Here is a 17,079-nt window from a genome sequence, read left to right as displayed (position 1 = left end):
TATGTTGGTTAGCTAGTCGTGATTACCACTCTGAGAATTCACCCCTCCCTTCCTCCGGACTTTCCCTCATGTGCACAATCATCTCTTGAAGGATTTCACCTGTGAGTTTGGACTCTGAATAAAAGCTGCTGCCACTGCTTCTGCTCTCAGGATGAGCGACCCGCTGTTTTAGTGTGTGTGTGGGCGCAGGCGCCACGAGGGGAGGTCTCACCAAGATCCGGGAAAGAAGAGAAGAAGCTGACTGATCGCCCGGGGAAGTTGGCCAGTGCCTCAAGGATGTAGGAAACAGGCACATTAGAAATGGGTGCCACAAGTTCTTCCATAGTTCTGGTAGATCAACTAATGAGATTGTTAGAGGATTAAGGCACTGGGATTAAGCATAAGACTGTTAAATAATTTACAAAAACAACAGAACTGAGTAGTCTTTGGTTTATGGTATCAGGAGAGTTAATATCCAAGATTGGGATCAGGTGAACTCTGACCTCCAGAGGATTTCACAAAAGGATCAAACAGTGTTCCTATCACTACCTTTTCATTATGGTGTCTCATTAGAGATGTGCTTAGAAACAAAGATGAGAAAATAAGAGAGCAGCTAGGAATATGGCACTTGCCCTAAACGAAATGCAGGAGGAGCAATCTGTAAAATCTTTTTTCTGTGTGAGTTTGCCTCTGATATATCTTCTTCTAATTCTGAGGAGGAAGAGGCAACTTTAACCTCTGAAATATGGGCCATCAAGAAGAAGTTGAGGGAGTGTAAGATCAAAGAAAAAGAAACTAGAATAGAGCAGCCCCCGGTGTATAACCCTGATTATCAAAGTCAATTATCTTTTGCAGAGCCTTTTTCTCCCTCTTGGGGAGTAGACTTTTCAGTAGCCGAAGTGCCTCACCCAACTAACCCAGGGCAAATGCAGAGACAGCATGAAGCCCTCCAGTCTAAAGACATAAAACAGCTTAAGGAGGTAGTTATGGCTTATGGTCCACATGCTCCTTTTACTATTGTCATTTTTTAATCCTTCACACCTAGTGATTGGCAACAAATGTGTAGAGCAGTCCTCAGTGGGGGTGATTATTTGCTCTGTCCCAGTGACTATCAAGAACAGTGTATTCAGACCACCACATATAATGCGGCAGCTGGGGTTCCTCAGGGGAACGTGGAAATGCTTGCAGGCATGGGTTCGTATACTGAACTTCTTAATGCTCAGATACAATATGACCCAGCTGTGTATGTGCAGATTGCAACTTGTGCCATGAGAGCTTGGAAGTCCTTGCCTAATAAGAGGGCAGGAGAGCAGCTGTCTAAAGTGGTCCAGGGACCCTCGGAGCCCTTCCAGGAACTTGTTGATCGCCTTATGCAATTGGCAGGAAGGATTTTTGGAGATGTGGAAGGAGCCAGTGCATTGGTTACTCAGGATTCCCTAAATTCTATGATACACCTGGCTATCCAAAATCTTAATCAGTGAACAGCCTTATTACAGGAGACTAGAGTTCCATCCATTATGGGGGATGCCTTCATAAAGGGCCTACAGATGTTGGGAAGCTTGCCAAAAAAACTGAAGCAACACTATAGCACTAGGCATCCTGCTATGTGGCTTAGGAGGTTTTCTGTTCTGGAGCCTCTGCAGCATGAGAAAGCAACAGGCATCTCAACAGTTCCATACCAAACAGATCCTCATGCCTTTGACAGGGGATAACCCCGCTGCTCAGATTTGGCTGAGCCTTGATAAATGAGTATCCAATGACGGGTAAGACCATGGAGGTACCTATTGACTTAAGGCAGGAGGGTTTTGGCTCACAAAGCTTTTCCAATGACGGGTAAGATAGGAAACTAATGTCCTGGCAATGTAAGACAGGAGCTCATTTGTATTTTATATAAAGGGGGGGGACCTGTGGGAACCAGGCCTGACTGGGCTGCCTGTCTGTCTTGCTGTTGCATGTTCTGTTTTTAGCAGCTTCCGTGTCTGTGTTTGTGTTGGTTAGCTAGTCATGTTTACCACTCTGAGAATTCACTCCTCCCTGCCATAGGACTTTCCCTCATGTGCGCAATCACCTCCTGAGGGATTTCACCTGTGAGTGGCATTACCTCTTTGCTGCCTATAAAAAGGCTCTTTGGACGATGATTAAAAGCTGCTGCAGCTGCTGCTGCTGCTGCTGCTGCTGCTGCTGCTGCTGCTGCTGCTGCTCTCTTAGGGTGAAGGACCTGCTGTTTTAGAGTGTGTGTGTGTGTGTGTGTGTGTGTGTGTGTGTGTGTGTGTGTGTGTGTTAAATCCGCAGTCCCTCGCCCTTGACTTGGCACTGTGGTGGCTCAGGCACCACAAGAGAAGGTGATGTGGAGAGACGGACTCGGGGGAGAGGAGGAGAAGTTGGAATGGGGCCTGGAAAGAGAGGAAGGAGGGGAATTTCCTACCAGAACCTTAATTGATTAATTAAAAGAAAAAAGAGACCATCTGAGTCTATTTCGTGAGCTCAGTATGTAATGATATCAAAAGCCTTTTGTCTATCTGAGTGAAATTATTTAGGTTTAAGTTGATGTCAATTTTCTATTTACAAATTTCTTCAAATCATTGTGGAATTAGGCTTACTTTGTGTCACCTCATGATTACTCTTTGTCATGATATCTATCTAAAATTCGTTATTCATATATTTTTTAGCTTTTCAATGTCCAAACCCTGAAGAAACAGACAAGCTGTTTTTTTCAAAACTGGAAGAATTTATTATGCATATTACTTATTCTTTTTTATCTTTAAGCAAAAAAAAATTTATAGGTGTAATCTAAAATGATCATTTTCTTCAGTTCTCATCTCTTATGTAGACAATTTTTTTCTGACTAGTAACACTAAAGATGAGAAACAACTTTATTTTATCACCCCAAAGATTCTTCATCTTCTGTATTCTCTCAAAATTCTATTTGCAAACTGGCCAATTCTTTATTTATAACATTTCTTTTTTTTCTCATACCTATACGTAGCCAGGACCAACCATCTGACATTTCAAAATTCTGGATAGGTCTCTTAAGTCAAAAAGGTTATTATATAAATTGGCTGTCTTTAATATTCTTTAGGTATCATGTTTGCTAATTGCGTTATTCTAAAACACACCACCACCACCACCACCGCCGCCGCCATTTCCCCAACGTCCAATAGCAATTTGCTTAATTTCTCTTAGCATTTGTGAAGATCTTGTTTGCCATTTTTTTTTTTATCCTCTGATTCAAGCACGCTGCCAATGGCACTTATTTTAGATTTTTGTTATGGCAGCACCTCAATTCTAGAAACCAATTATTTCTGCATCAGTTAGCTTTTGCCACATTAAAAACAAGAAAACCATCAAATTTAGTGTCTCAAAACATAACAATTTATTTTACGTTTTAGTTCCTAAGTCTCTTGGACATTAATATAGTCTGGGCTCAGCTGCACTTTGGCTGCTCTAGGCAGTCCATTCAGCTGGGGAGTTGCTGGTTCATAAAGGACTCAACTGAGGTCTCACTTCTCGGTTCTGTGGTTGTTATCATTCTGCAAGACTTGTTCTCATGGTGATTCACTAGGTTTCCAAGAGAATGAACAGAGGCGGACTAATCTTTCTGAGGAACTTGGAATTGGCACACCAGTACTGATGCACTTTATGAACTAAAAAAAAAAAAAAAAAAAAAAAAAAAACTTGTAACAAGGCAGATGTTGTAAAAAGGGACTGCCGCTAATATTCTAAGTTCAAAAAGCAAAAATAAAAGGGCATACAAAGATATACAGAGTACAGAATGGTAAGGGCTGTTTTTCAACAAGCCATATGGCACTTCCTCACTGTCAGCGACTCTTACCATGACTACTGTGTTCTTAAGAGACATGACAAAATAATATTTTTCAAAAAGCATGACTGTGGCCTTATTTGATTTTTTTCCCCTCCTGTTTCCCTCAAGATAGACGCTGACTCTTGGCCATACGACTTTCTTTTCTACAGGTGTCAGTGTCTATTTTTTTCTTTGATTATTCACTTTACATTCTGATCATAGGCCCATCCGTTCTCTCATCCCAGTCTCCCCCTCCATCTCTCCCCAGTTACCCCCTTCCCTATTTCTATTTTTTGGTCTCCACATTGATCTTTTGTCTTTACAGCCAGTCAAGTCTGTCTTCTCCATTCCCAGCTGTCATTCAGCATCCTATGGATTGGTCCAGACATTTCTTGCTTCTGGACAAGAACAGACAGACCTTGAGATCAAAGGAGCCAAGGTCCTTGTTTCTTGCTCAGGGTGACCTAGAATGCTCAGGATGAGGCCTGATGCCCAGGCACTAGGCTAGGCTCCCTGTTCTACCAGGGCTGAGGTGGGGGGGGGGGAAAGGGGGTGTTACAGTTTAGCTCATTTAGAATGAGATGGCGGATACCATGTGACAATGGAAACTCAGGAGCTCCACACGGCCATGATGATAGCAAAGATGTTACAACCCTTTTTCTAGATGCTGTGTTAAGCACAGCAGATGAAGCAGGCAGACACATGTCCGGTAAGATGCAGGCCTGGATGGGTGCTTTACTGGCAAGCTAGCGGTAGGAATGGAGCAGGCCCCAGCAGCTGAAAAGGCAGTTCCACCATCTCTTCCTGACCACCAGGCATCCAGTGGCAGTTCTCCCTGAGAACAAATTGAGTCTCAGATGGTCATTTTGGAGGAATGTTGAACACCTGTGCACAAGCCAGCCAGCCAGCCTTTATTTATAAACCTTGGGCAGTGGGGAGAGGTTTGTGGGTGAATGTGTCTGATTCATTCAGGCTAGAGGTGCCAGGATACTTAATTTACAAGCCTCATTTGCATGTAGTAGCGTGAGGTCCTATCATGGGATGGAGGATGGGAAAAGACATTCCTGGTATGATTAAAGGTCATTTGTTGATGGTTATGATTTCCTTAGCATAGGGAGAAGTACTTCCAGGAATGCCCAGGTGCTGGCTGAACAGGTTTCATATCAGGAAAGGGTTAGGCCTGTAATCTTCCCTGAGAGCTACGTGATGCTCCTTAGAGGATCTGGAAGACAGAACCTTGCTGAGAAAGGGAGTCCTTCACAATAGATGGAACTCAGTTAGTAATCCCAACATGCCAGACTTCAGCCTTTCCAGGGGCACCCCACATCATGCCTTTTTCTTTCCAGGGACATCCATCCACTGGGTGTATTTCTATTTGACTGACTTATGTTCCAACTAGCCCGTGCTGTCTGTGATGGCTAAACTTGATTGTTAACCTGGTTTCTTCTGGGATCGACTAAAGCACAAAGGGCTGGGCATAATTATGAAGAATTTTATTAATTAGATTATTCGAGCAGGGAAGATAACCCGTGGCTATCCACTTAGAAAGACATGGAGAAGGAAACTGTCTTTTTTTCTGTTTGTGTTTGCCTACATTCTTAACTGGTAAGTTTGTAAATGTTGTTTTTATTTCCCATTATTGAGAAGAGATTTTCTAGACAAAGTGAGATCATCTATTTTCTTTGATTTACCCCCTCCCCCAATTCACCCAACCGTAAGCTTGCCTGCAGTCCCTCTCCTCATCCTCTTAGCTACCCAACCTATTGTTTCCAACATACCATTTCCTTTGCCAGTGTACTAGGTATATCCTCAAATCTGGGATACCCAAATCCCTCTGATATCAAACATCATTCTACCCTTCTTTTCCAATTACAGGTAGGACCCTAACCAGTGCATGCCCTAAACTTCAGAGCCTCAAGAGACATCAACCTATCATCTTTGACCTCCTAAAGAAAAAAATTACTTCACCCATAATTCCCCCTTTAGCACCTCTATATTTGCAGTTTAAAATGTCCAATGTTGTGTACCACCTGATTTAACTTGTCTCTCCAGCTTGTCAACTTTTCAGTGGTTCCCCTCCATGCTGTGGTACCTAACACACTCTCTCCTTTCCATTACCTTCTCATGGACCTCCCAGTTTTCAGTCCTGAATCTCAAAGACATATTCTTCTCTATCTCCCTCAATACCCTTTCATAAAACATCTTTGCCTTCAGTAGGACTGATCCTGAAACCCACCTATCTATACAACCCACCTGGAATGTCCTATCCCACCGGCTCAGGACAGCCCACACCTATTTACCCAGGACTTAGCATTTGATCTACTCTTCTTGTTTCTCCCCAAGTCTAAACTTATACAACACATAGATGATTTCCTTTGCAATCTGTCCTTACAAATTAGCTAAACTGATGTCTCTCTTCTTCTAAATTTCTTGTTCAGCTGGGGCTATAGAGTCTTACTAAGGTTGAACTGTCTAGCATGCAAGTCGGGATTAACCATTACCCCAAGCTACAAGGCCACAGTCCAGTCCTTCTTGATCCCTTCTATCAAAGAAGAGATTTCATTGTTTCTAGGAATAGCTGGCTTCTTACACTTTTGGATCCCTCCTTTTTTTTTCTACTGTGCCCTTGCCCTCACATGAACCCTTTCTCGTACGCATTACCAAGCCCTTTCAGAAGCTCCACAAGCCTTCCTTCAGGCCGTGGCATTATACCTCCCAGATCTAACCTTTCTTTGTACTCAGAGTCCTTGGGTCCACCATCTGGAAGTTGCCTTTGCACATAACACATACCTGTCAAAAAATTCGGCCTTATATATGCACTTTAGCAACTGTAAAGTTTCCTATTCCTAAATTCAAAAATTAACTTTTGGGTCATCTACCAATATCTCCTCCTCCCACAACCTGTCTCACCTCCTAATTTATAAAGGCTTATAAGTTTTACCTCCATCCCAGGTTCTCTGTCTCCAAACTAGTAAAAAATGCCACACTTACTTTCCAATCATGCCCACCCTCAACATCTCAAATCTTCCCCAATCAAACACAGACCAACAGCCATCTCATTCTTGCATTGAAATCTTAGCGGAATATTCCCCTACTCTTTGCATGTACAGAAAGACATATTGCCTTAGGCCTTCTACATCATGTGCACAGATGGCAGCTGCTTTTATATGATGGAACACAAAAAGAGAGCTAATCCATAGTGTCAGATAGGAGGTAGTTGAAGCATAGTTAGTCCTTCCCCAAACCACTAGTCACCAGGCAGAATTAATAGCTCCTGCCACTGCATTTTACTTGACCCATGGACAACCCTTAACCTTCTACACAGGCTCTAAATATGCCTTTCACATCCTCCTGTTCCACACTGCCATCTAGAAAGAGCATGGAATACTTACATCAAAAGGAGGCTCAATTACCAACTCATACCAAATCATAGCCATGCTAAAGGCCTCCTGTCTTCTCACAGCTATAGGAATTTTCTACTGTCAGTCCCACCAGACTGAAATGATGTCCAGCATCTCTAAAGAAATCATCTTGCCAATGAGGTGGCTTGAGCTATGGCCCTTCAGCTCCATCTTATTTGCTGTAGTACATCCTTCATTACAACCCACATCTTCACTAACAATCTCAATATTAGAAAAACTCTGTCCTATCTGTTCTAGCCCTTTCATCCTAACAGTCAAGCCTCGTCTCATTTCTTTAGGGCCCATCTGTATCCCACCCTGGAGGTTTTTCTTTCGTAAGAGATAATATTGCCTCTTGTAAAATCTGTCAAATGGTGGACCCTCAACTCCACTTATCACAGCCCCTCTTTTCCTACTCAGCAGACCAAAGGCTTTCTCCCAGAACAGACTGGCAATTTGACTTTATCCACATATCCACAGTCAAACATGCTAGGTACCTCCTGGTCTCCATGAACACCATCATAGGTAGAGGCATTCCCCACTACTGACAAAAGGACTCTGAGTGGCTTAGACCTCTTCCTCTGGAATAGATCTTTCCCTGGGCATTTGAGAAACCTTATGGAATTGGAATTGAGTACTGACCTTTCTGACCCCCTTTATTCCTGTTTTCCTGCTTTTACTAATTGCGCCTTGTTTTTATCAATTTCTTCTCTATGTTTCTTTTTCTTCAATGATAAATTGCAAAAATTTATAATCAAACAATCAGTAATTGTTATAGGACTATTAATCCCTTTCTGCAGATCCAGAGACATACGAGTATTGAATATGTCCCAATGGTGAGAATCAATTGTACCCCAAAGTTGAAGATATCCCAGACAGCAGGAAGCAGTCTACAGAGTACAGGTGCCTCACTCTAACCCCACCAGTCACTCCTACATATTTATCTATCTTTTATAATAAACAAAAGGGCAGAATGTTGGTCAAATGAGAACCACCCTTCCTTCAGTGACTCAGTGCCAGTGGCCTTGTCATCGCTAACAGCCAATGGGACTTGTTTCCACTGTCTTTATGGTTGAATATTTCCTCTATGCACATGCACCATACCCTCTATGGAGTCCACTCCCTCACAGCCTATCCCCTTTATTTTTTCACTCCTGGTTAGAGGAACCCTTTTCCACCACACCCCAATTTTATTGCATGAAGTTTGTTGCATGGTGTGATTTTGTGGCACATTTTCCCTCTCCAGTTGCCAAGATAATCCTGTGTTTTTTGTACTTCTCTATGATTTTTACAATACACTCTGCTATAGTCTCTTATGGCCAGGGTGGCAAATAATTTCCCAAATATAGATAATACATAATATGAGAAGACAGTTGAAAGTGGAATAAATTTGTTAAGGCTATGAATTATGAGGAGCTGGAGGAATACATTGCTCTTGCCAAGTAATCAAGTTCCCAGCACCCAATTCAGGAGGCTAAAATTAACCTAGAACTTCAAAGTGCATTTGTATATAAACATCAGCACACACATACACATGATTTTTTGGAAAAAACTATGACAGAAGAGGAATAGAGCACTGGTTATTTCAATGTGATAACTTTATCAATTTCAGAGGAAAAATAGTATGCTGGATATAAACATCTCATTTATAGATAAAACCTGTCCACTATACTTTTCCTTATTTGATAACAACAAGAAAATTCCTTGACTGAAACATTTTTGATGAAATATGCAGGTTTAGGCATCAAATGTTTGTTGAATGATATATTAATAGAGTCCTCCTCCCTTGCTCTTTGCCACAGTGTTAAAATTATTTATTTTATTTTTATAATGGAAAGAGCTACATTTTTACTTTTTTACAGTGATGATAAAAAAGAGGAGGAAGATAAAGAAATTTGTCTGACAGGTTAGTGTTTCCCAGTTGGGAGCACTCAGGCTGTTTCCAGTGTTCTCTCTTAACCTGCATCATTGAATGAAAGCAAAGAGCTTGATCTTTCCCATGCTCTATGGAGAAAATGTCAAAATCTTCTGGATATCTTCCCTGAATTGGAAGAATTCAGAAAATAGTGAAGAAGATGGTGGATTGAAAGTTTCTATAAGACAGTAAGTTTTCAGTGATATCTGTGCAAAGTAGGAGAGTAAGTACTAAGGGAAAGCAAGCAAGGTGGCATTTAGGGTGACGCAGAAGTCCAGATACAATTAAAGGCTGTGGATTTTAAACTTTAATGAATTGGGAAATCTATAGTTCCCTTTTAGAGGTTGGGAAGCAGAAGTGACAGTACAGGTAATCGATTAATCCAAAGTTAACACCATCAAAAAGTTAACAAAAGATTACTGGACTTAAGATAGTGGAGGGTATGATTCTATATATAAAACACCTGAAAGATTTCACCAGGGAACTTCAACAGCTGAGAAACACATTTATCAGTGTAGGGGACTGCAGAATTGACACATAAAAGTCAGCAGCCTTTCTATAGACCAACAAAAAAAAATGCCAAGAAGTAATTCAGATAACTAATCTTTTTAATAATAGCCTCAAGAAACCCAAATTATTCATGGTAAATATAAAAGAGGAAGTGAAAGACTTGTACAGTGAAAACATTAGGATACTAAAGAAACTGGAGAAGACCCTAAGAAATAGAAATATCTTTTATGTTCATGAATTTATAGAATTAGTATGACAAAAATGTCCACCCAATCAAAAGAAGTCTAAAAATCCAATGCAGTACTCATAAAAGTGTGAATGATTTTTTTAAAGAAGTTGAAACAGTAGTGGTAAAATTTATATGGAAACCCCCAAAACTGAGAGTAGATAAAACAGACGTGCACAATAAGAACATTGCTAGATGTATCACCATTTGAAGTTATACTATAGAATATTGGAATAAAAATTGATATGTTGACAACAGAATAGAATAGGGGACTGAGATACAAGCCCACACGTCTACAGCCACCTGATTTTGGGAAAAAAGGAAAAAAATACCTACAATAGAAAAAAGGAGTTTTCCTAAACAAATGGTACAGGTCTGTGATTGCTGGCCCAGCATCCCTACCCTTAAAAGGTGTTAATGCTCTTAATCTCAATGGGTGTAGGTTTCTAGGACCCTCTGGGTCCTTCTATTTTCCCATCTTCTATATTTGTCTTACCTAGAGACAGGTGGATTGGAGCCCAGGTGGGTCTGCTCAAACTATTGCACTAACCAAGGACAATACAAGTAGTAAACATCGAACCCCTACTCTAATCTAGCCAATGGTCAGGACACTCTCCACAGTTATGTGGAGAGCAGGGACTGACTCTGACATGAACTCTGGTGCCTCATATTTGACCACCTCCTATGGGTGGGAAGGCCTGAAGGCACTCAAAGAAAGAATAAGCAGCCTACCAAGATGAAACTATGACCATATAGTAGGGGAGGAGGTCCCCCTGGGTCACAGACCTAGGGGAGGGAAATAGAGTGAAAGCGGGTGGGAAGGAGGAATGGGAGGATACAAGTGATGGGATAACAATTGAGTTGTAATCGGAATAAATTAATAAAATAAAAAAAACTCAATGGGTGGATTCTGGGAGGGGAAGCAAGGCAAGAATAGCCAGGGAATAGAGACCTCAGCTGGTCAGTGAGCACAGATGAGAACAGACTCTGAGGAAACATGTTTCAGTAAGACAGCTCATTTATTTCGGAGAACAATAGCTATTTAAACCTTTGGGGAATAGATAGGGATCTTGGGAGAGTGTATATGCTACTCGCACCCATGCCTGGACCCATATAGGAAATTTTTCTCTGGGTCCCTTGCTAAGTTTGATGTATATTCTCCTGATATATCACCCCTTCAGGCCCAGAACCAGCCAGGAGATTCATCCTCCTTAGCCAGGCCTAGCTAGAACTATGTCTGCATGTTTTCTATTTGAGCCAACCTAGAATGTCAGCCCACGTGATCCATTCACAAAGCCCCTTCAGGTCAAGGTCAAACTGGGAGACATACTCATAGGCCCTACCTACCCAGGTCCAGCAAGGACTTGGTTTTATGGGCTAAAACTTTATGGCTGTCTGAGTCATTTACCTACAAAGAGAACCTAATACTAATATTCTGCTAAGTGGATATAATAACAATTTACCTCCTAAGTTACTATCTTCATAACAGTATAGCATTATATCTATCAGCTATCATAAACAAAGTTTTTTTTTTTGCAGTAGGTGGTGATTAATACAGAGTCTATAACTGGTCAAAATGTTTTAAATAAAATATCCATATCACACCTATTCCCCACAAGTTTCAGGGACTATCTTTGAAGAGAGTGTGCAAAGATTATTCTGAGTCAGAGAAAGTGGACATTTGCAGCACTTACAAGTAGAGATTAGCTACATAGTGCAGAATAACCACACTACTATTAAAAAACTCAAAGAAGCTAAGTAACAAGGAGGGCCCAAGAGAGGATGCTTGAATATCTGTCATAGAGGAAATAGAATAAATGGCAGAAGTCAGAGAGGGAACAGGACCAGAAAGGGAATATGGAGGGAAATGAGCGTAGGGACCCAGTGTGTGAAAAGCTATAGGAAAGAGGGAAGATGGAGAGCTTTCAGAGAGAAGAGAAACTGTGGGTATGGGCATCTCTAAGACAAGCTGGAGACCCATGACAGGGTAGGATCATGGGAGGATATGAGAGTGACTCTAGATGAGAGTCCTAGTAGTGGGGGTCATTGACTCTCTCCCAACAGGACTCCTAGTGGAGGGAGGGGAACACCAACCCACCCACAAAAACTTTGACCCAGAATTTACCTGGCCTACAAGATGTGTAGGAATGAAGATAGAGCAGAGATTGAAGTAGTACCCAATTAATGCCTGGCCCAACTTGAGACCCACCCCCATGGGAGATTCAAGCCCTGACACTATTAATAACAGTCTGCTATGCTTGCAGATGGTAGCCTAGCATAGCTGTCCTCTGAGAGGCTCCACCCAACCAACACATTAGATTGACCATGGGGAGCCTTGTGGAGGAGTAAAGGGAAGGATAGAAAGACCTAGGAGTTCTTCAAGAAGACCAACAGAGCCAACTAACCAAGGCCCAGGGTAGCTTTCAGAGACTGCAGCATCAACCAAGGATGAGGACTTAGGCCTCCTATACATATATAACCAGTGGAAAGCTTGGTCTGCATGTGGGTTCATATGGGGAGTGAGGAATGTCTGACATGGACTCTGTTGTTTGATTTTTGATTATCTCTCCTTTGATGGGCTCTCTTGCTAGGCCACTGTGGAAGAAGATGCAACTTGATGTGCTGGGATTGGTTGGTAGGGGAGGGATCCCCCTTTCTTAGTGGTGGGGGAGGGGAATATGGAGAGGAGAGAGGGAAGGGACCAAAGAGGAGAGGATAGGGTTAAGATTTGAATGTAAAATGAATAAACAAATTAATTAGAAAAATAGATATGACATTGCCATTCCACACATGACTCACAGTGGCTATGACTTCATTAATAAGACTTGTACAAGATGAAGCTAGGCAAAATTACAACATGGATGGGAGAGAAACTCACAATATCCCTCTCCTTGCTGGGGACATACTGGTAAATGATTGTTGCAAAGAGAGAGAGAATTAATTTTCTTTTTTTTTTTTCAAGGATACAGACATTGAGAGACAGCCCTTGCTCCAATAGATGAAGCTATACCCATGCACATAAGTGGACTCAGATGGCTAAAAAGAGAAGACCATTTTAACGGGAGAGAAAAAGAGATGATGGAGAAAGGGTAGGAAAAATGTGTATTTGATCAAAATATTATGTGTGTGTACATTTATATGTATATATAATTTCATATATGATATATGAAACAACAAAAGTTTTAAAGTAAATAAGTTAAAATGACAAAAATAAGAGTTTTCAAATATGTAAGTTTTCTCAAATTTTTTTCTTGAAATTTCCATATGAAAAGATTTTGTAGCTGTGCAAAACCAATGTCTCTTTATCAAAATGTTCATTGTAACATTGTAGCAAACTATTTGATGCAATAAATAACAGAGAAACTAAACTTAGAAAAAAGTTCAGCAATTCTTATAAACTTCTTACAAGGCTATAGCATAGTTGTCATATTTTTGTGACTATTTCTTTTCTATATTGTTCAGTTTTTCTGTATTTTGGTGTCCAATTGTTTCAAAAAGGAAATATTAAATGCCCAGGAGACTTGATATTACTTGAATTTAATTATATGAATTCAGTGATGAATATACAAAATTATATCAAAAGGTCACTTGGATTTTAGAGTGTGGAAGAAAAGAACAACATGTTTTTACCAATTTTTAAAAAATTATAATCTATATTTATTTATTAATAAATTTTACTGTGATTTTTAGAACAATAGTTTTTACATGATACCAACATATTCAAACTAAAAATATTTGAATCCTTTGTGGGATTTATATGCACAGATAAATGCATTGGTACACATTCATGCCTTTTACTAATCCATATTTGTAATCATACTGTGTAGATGATAAATAGAATATCCGTCTTCATTATGCTGTCGCTTCTCTAAGTTTATGAGAGTTTTACCTAAAAAAGAAAAATTAACACACATATATTTCTTGACCTGGCTTAATTTATATTAAGTAGAAAGAAGCTTTACTTTTGATCTGATTGATTGAGTAAAACTCTACTGTTACAAAACCAAAAATAATATCAATTTTTAAAATTCAGAAACCAATGCTCAGCATATTCTATTCAAGTTTATTTCATGTGTATGACTGTTTTATCAGCGTACATATGTGCACTCTTTTAGTGCCTGCTGCCAACAGAATCCAGAAGATAGTGCTGAAACGGAGGAACTGAAGTTTTAGGCAGGCTGTAAGCCTCCCTAAGGTTGATAGAAACAAAACCCAGGCCCCCTGCAAGAGCATCAGGGCCTCCTAACCACCCAGTCTCTTCTTAACCCTCCATTACATTCTTCTTGTTTTCATGCAACATTGCAACCCAATATTTAATTTTGGAGGGATATGTTTACATATATAACTTAGGGAAATTAATTGACATGTTAATGTACCTGCTTCAACATGAACTCTACTACAATAATCAAGATTTAGAAAATGTAAATGAGAAGTATTTACTAAGGCACTTTAAAAGTATCTAAGATATTCTAAAGCTGGGTTTTTGTCAGCAAGCTATTTAGAGACAGCTTTTTTTTCTTATAATAAACTACATATAGTCTTAAAATAATGTTGCATCTGATTAAAAGTACTTGTTCATTTATGCATGTCCTTTAGCCATGATTTACATAAAATAAAATAAAAATACGAGCTAAAAATTGAAGAACCATGCGATCTTAAAATGAAAATAAATGTGAAATTCTTTAACCCATGAAATGTCTAATTTTGCACATATTCATGGAATGATCTTCCTTCTTGAGTTTCTAATTTTCAGCTAAGCAAAATCTAAGCATTCAGTTCTTGAATGGAAGCTTGGAAGCCGACCATGATAAGAATGTGAGAAGACACATAGAAATTGGTCCTCCTCTCACACCTGTAGCCAAATTGTCTTTTAATATCTTGTTGATGAGGCCTCAAGATACTGTCTGCTAAAAATAATATTTTCTTCTGATAAGTTTGTCAAAGAGGTAAATATTTCTTCCAATATTTTGACTATAAAAAAGTGTGAGGTCAGAATAATGTCAATTCTCTCTGTCATCCCAAATGCCTGGAAGCCAGAACAAAGTTATTGTCTACTATTTTCCATTGTTTCATAGATGTTAATCTATTTCTGGTCTTTTGGAGAATAAGGAACGTGGAGAATGCTGTATCCCAAGGAGGGCCAAGATACCATTTCTAAAATTATTATTAAAAGTTATAAAGCATTCATGTAAGTAATAAACCATTTTTAAGAAAAAGGTTTGGAATTATCTGATGCATGAAGCATTTACTGCCAATCCAAGATTAGCTAATCTTGGGGGAGATTCTGGGTCTAAGTCACACCCAAATCTCTGCTCAGATCAGGACAAATGAACAGGGACAGTCCAACTCAGACAAAAACAATGTCATTGCTTTGAAGGACTGTTCTCAACTTTGCTGTTGCGGTGTATAAGACTCTGTCTAAAAACATGTAAGAAATTCAGCATGCTATATCACTACCTGGAATGGATGGCATGTTATTTTTTCCTATAAATACATTAATTCAGATGTATAGTCATCTATATACACTTTTATTATAGATTCATATATGGACCCACCTAGATTAAGGTTTTGTTGTATAATGTCCATTAATGTGAGAAAATCAACCTTAACATGTGAAACCTGGGACTTATTAATTAATAATTAATTAATTAAGTAATATTCAAAGAGGGAGACTGGAAGAGTATGACTGATTGCATCACAAGCTATTCTTTGTGGGGCATGATTTTGCTTATCATATATATTTTATAATATCTAAGTATCTCTACCCCCTTTACAAAATGGGGCAGCATGTTACATTTTGAATATTCCCCATCACCTGTTCAAATTCACAAAATTTAAGTTTTTAAAAATGAAGAAAAAGTCCTATGTAATAGCTAGAGTAATTTTATAAACTTGTAATAAAAAAAATGCAACTTTTACTTGGTCATATGATGTATTAGTTTAATAAATCTCAGACCAGAATATTCTATTTATGTATTAAAACAATCCAAGTGAATTGTTTCACATTTTAATGTATACTTTTACTAACTGATTAAACATTCATGAGGTTCACATAGGCAAGAGTGGATGCCCATATACATAGATAAGACTGCTATGTAAGATGGAAGACTATTGAATTTTTCACCAGATTTTATGCTTCATTTAGTAGCATGGTTTTAGCCATAATAACGTTCTAACATATTTTATAATGAAACAAGTTCCTCTAACAAAAAGTATTGTTATAATCAGCTGGAGTGACTATGGACATCTAGTAGCTAGTACTATATAACTCTACAGCAAATGTTTACAAGGGTGTTACTGTGGACTAAATTTGCAGAATATACTTTGTGTTAACTGAATACTTCCAGCAGCCATTCTGTGCCTATAATCAATGGAACTCCTGTTGTGATAGCTGAGAACATCAATTGGCTCACACCAAAGTTAAAGGCAACATAATGTGAATAAATCTCAAATTTTTTTTAATTTGTAAAGCTTTGTTTTCTGTTCCAAGGTATTTACACAAACTTCCATGTGCTGCTGAGAATAATTATACCTTTTCCTCCTAGGGTGGGTATATGCACAAACAGAAATATATTTGAAACATAGACTATTGTTCCCATTTGATTTTACCATGCATTTTATTTAATGAGTATTATTTTATTTAATTGTTAATATTTAATACATGTTATTAAATGTCAATTTTTATATAAATTTATGTATGCTATCCTTGTTAGTAATGTACAGAAAAACTATTGAATTGTGCAAGATTATGTATTTGGTCACATTGCTGAATTTATTTATCATTTTGGAAGGACATAGGTAGATTATTTGTGATCTCTAATGTATAATACCACATCAACCTCAGAGAAGAAATATTCTGACTTCTTTCACTATTCCTTAAGTTTCCTTCCCCTTCAGTTTTGCTCCAGGTAGTGCTTTGTGCACAATTTAAAACTGAATGATGAACAAATCAATGAATAACTGATGTAAGAAAAATTTTAAATGCCTGAAACTAAATGAAAATACAAACATAACAAGCATAATAAACCTCTTAAAACAATACTACTAAAAGTGCAATGTAAATTCATCTGCTTAGTTTGGTTGAGTTGTTCACAAGTTCATATCCTGGAATGAGCATACTCCTTTGTGATGTCTGTTGTACACCCAGAAATATTTAAAAATCTCCCACCATGATTATCCTTGGGATATAAGATTGGTGGTAGAATGGAACAATTTTATTATTTATTGTGTTGTTTTCTATTTTTTA

The sequence above is a fragment of the Acomys minous genome (assembly GCF_964271855.1).
Source record: "Acomys minous genome assembly, chromosome: 10".
Lineage (NCBI taxonomy): Eukaryota > Metazoa > Chordata > Mammalia > Rodentia > Muridae > Acomys > Acomys minous.
The sequence above is the reverse complement of the archived record's forward strand: the minus strand, read 5'-3'. Positions refer to the sequence as shown.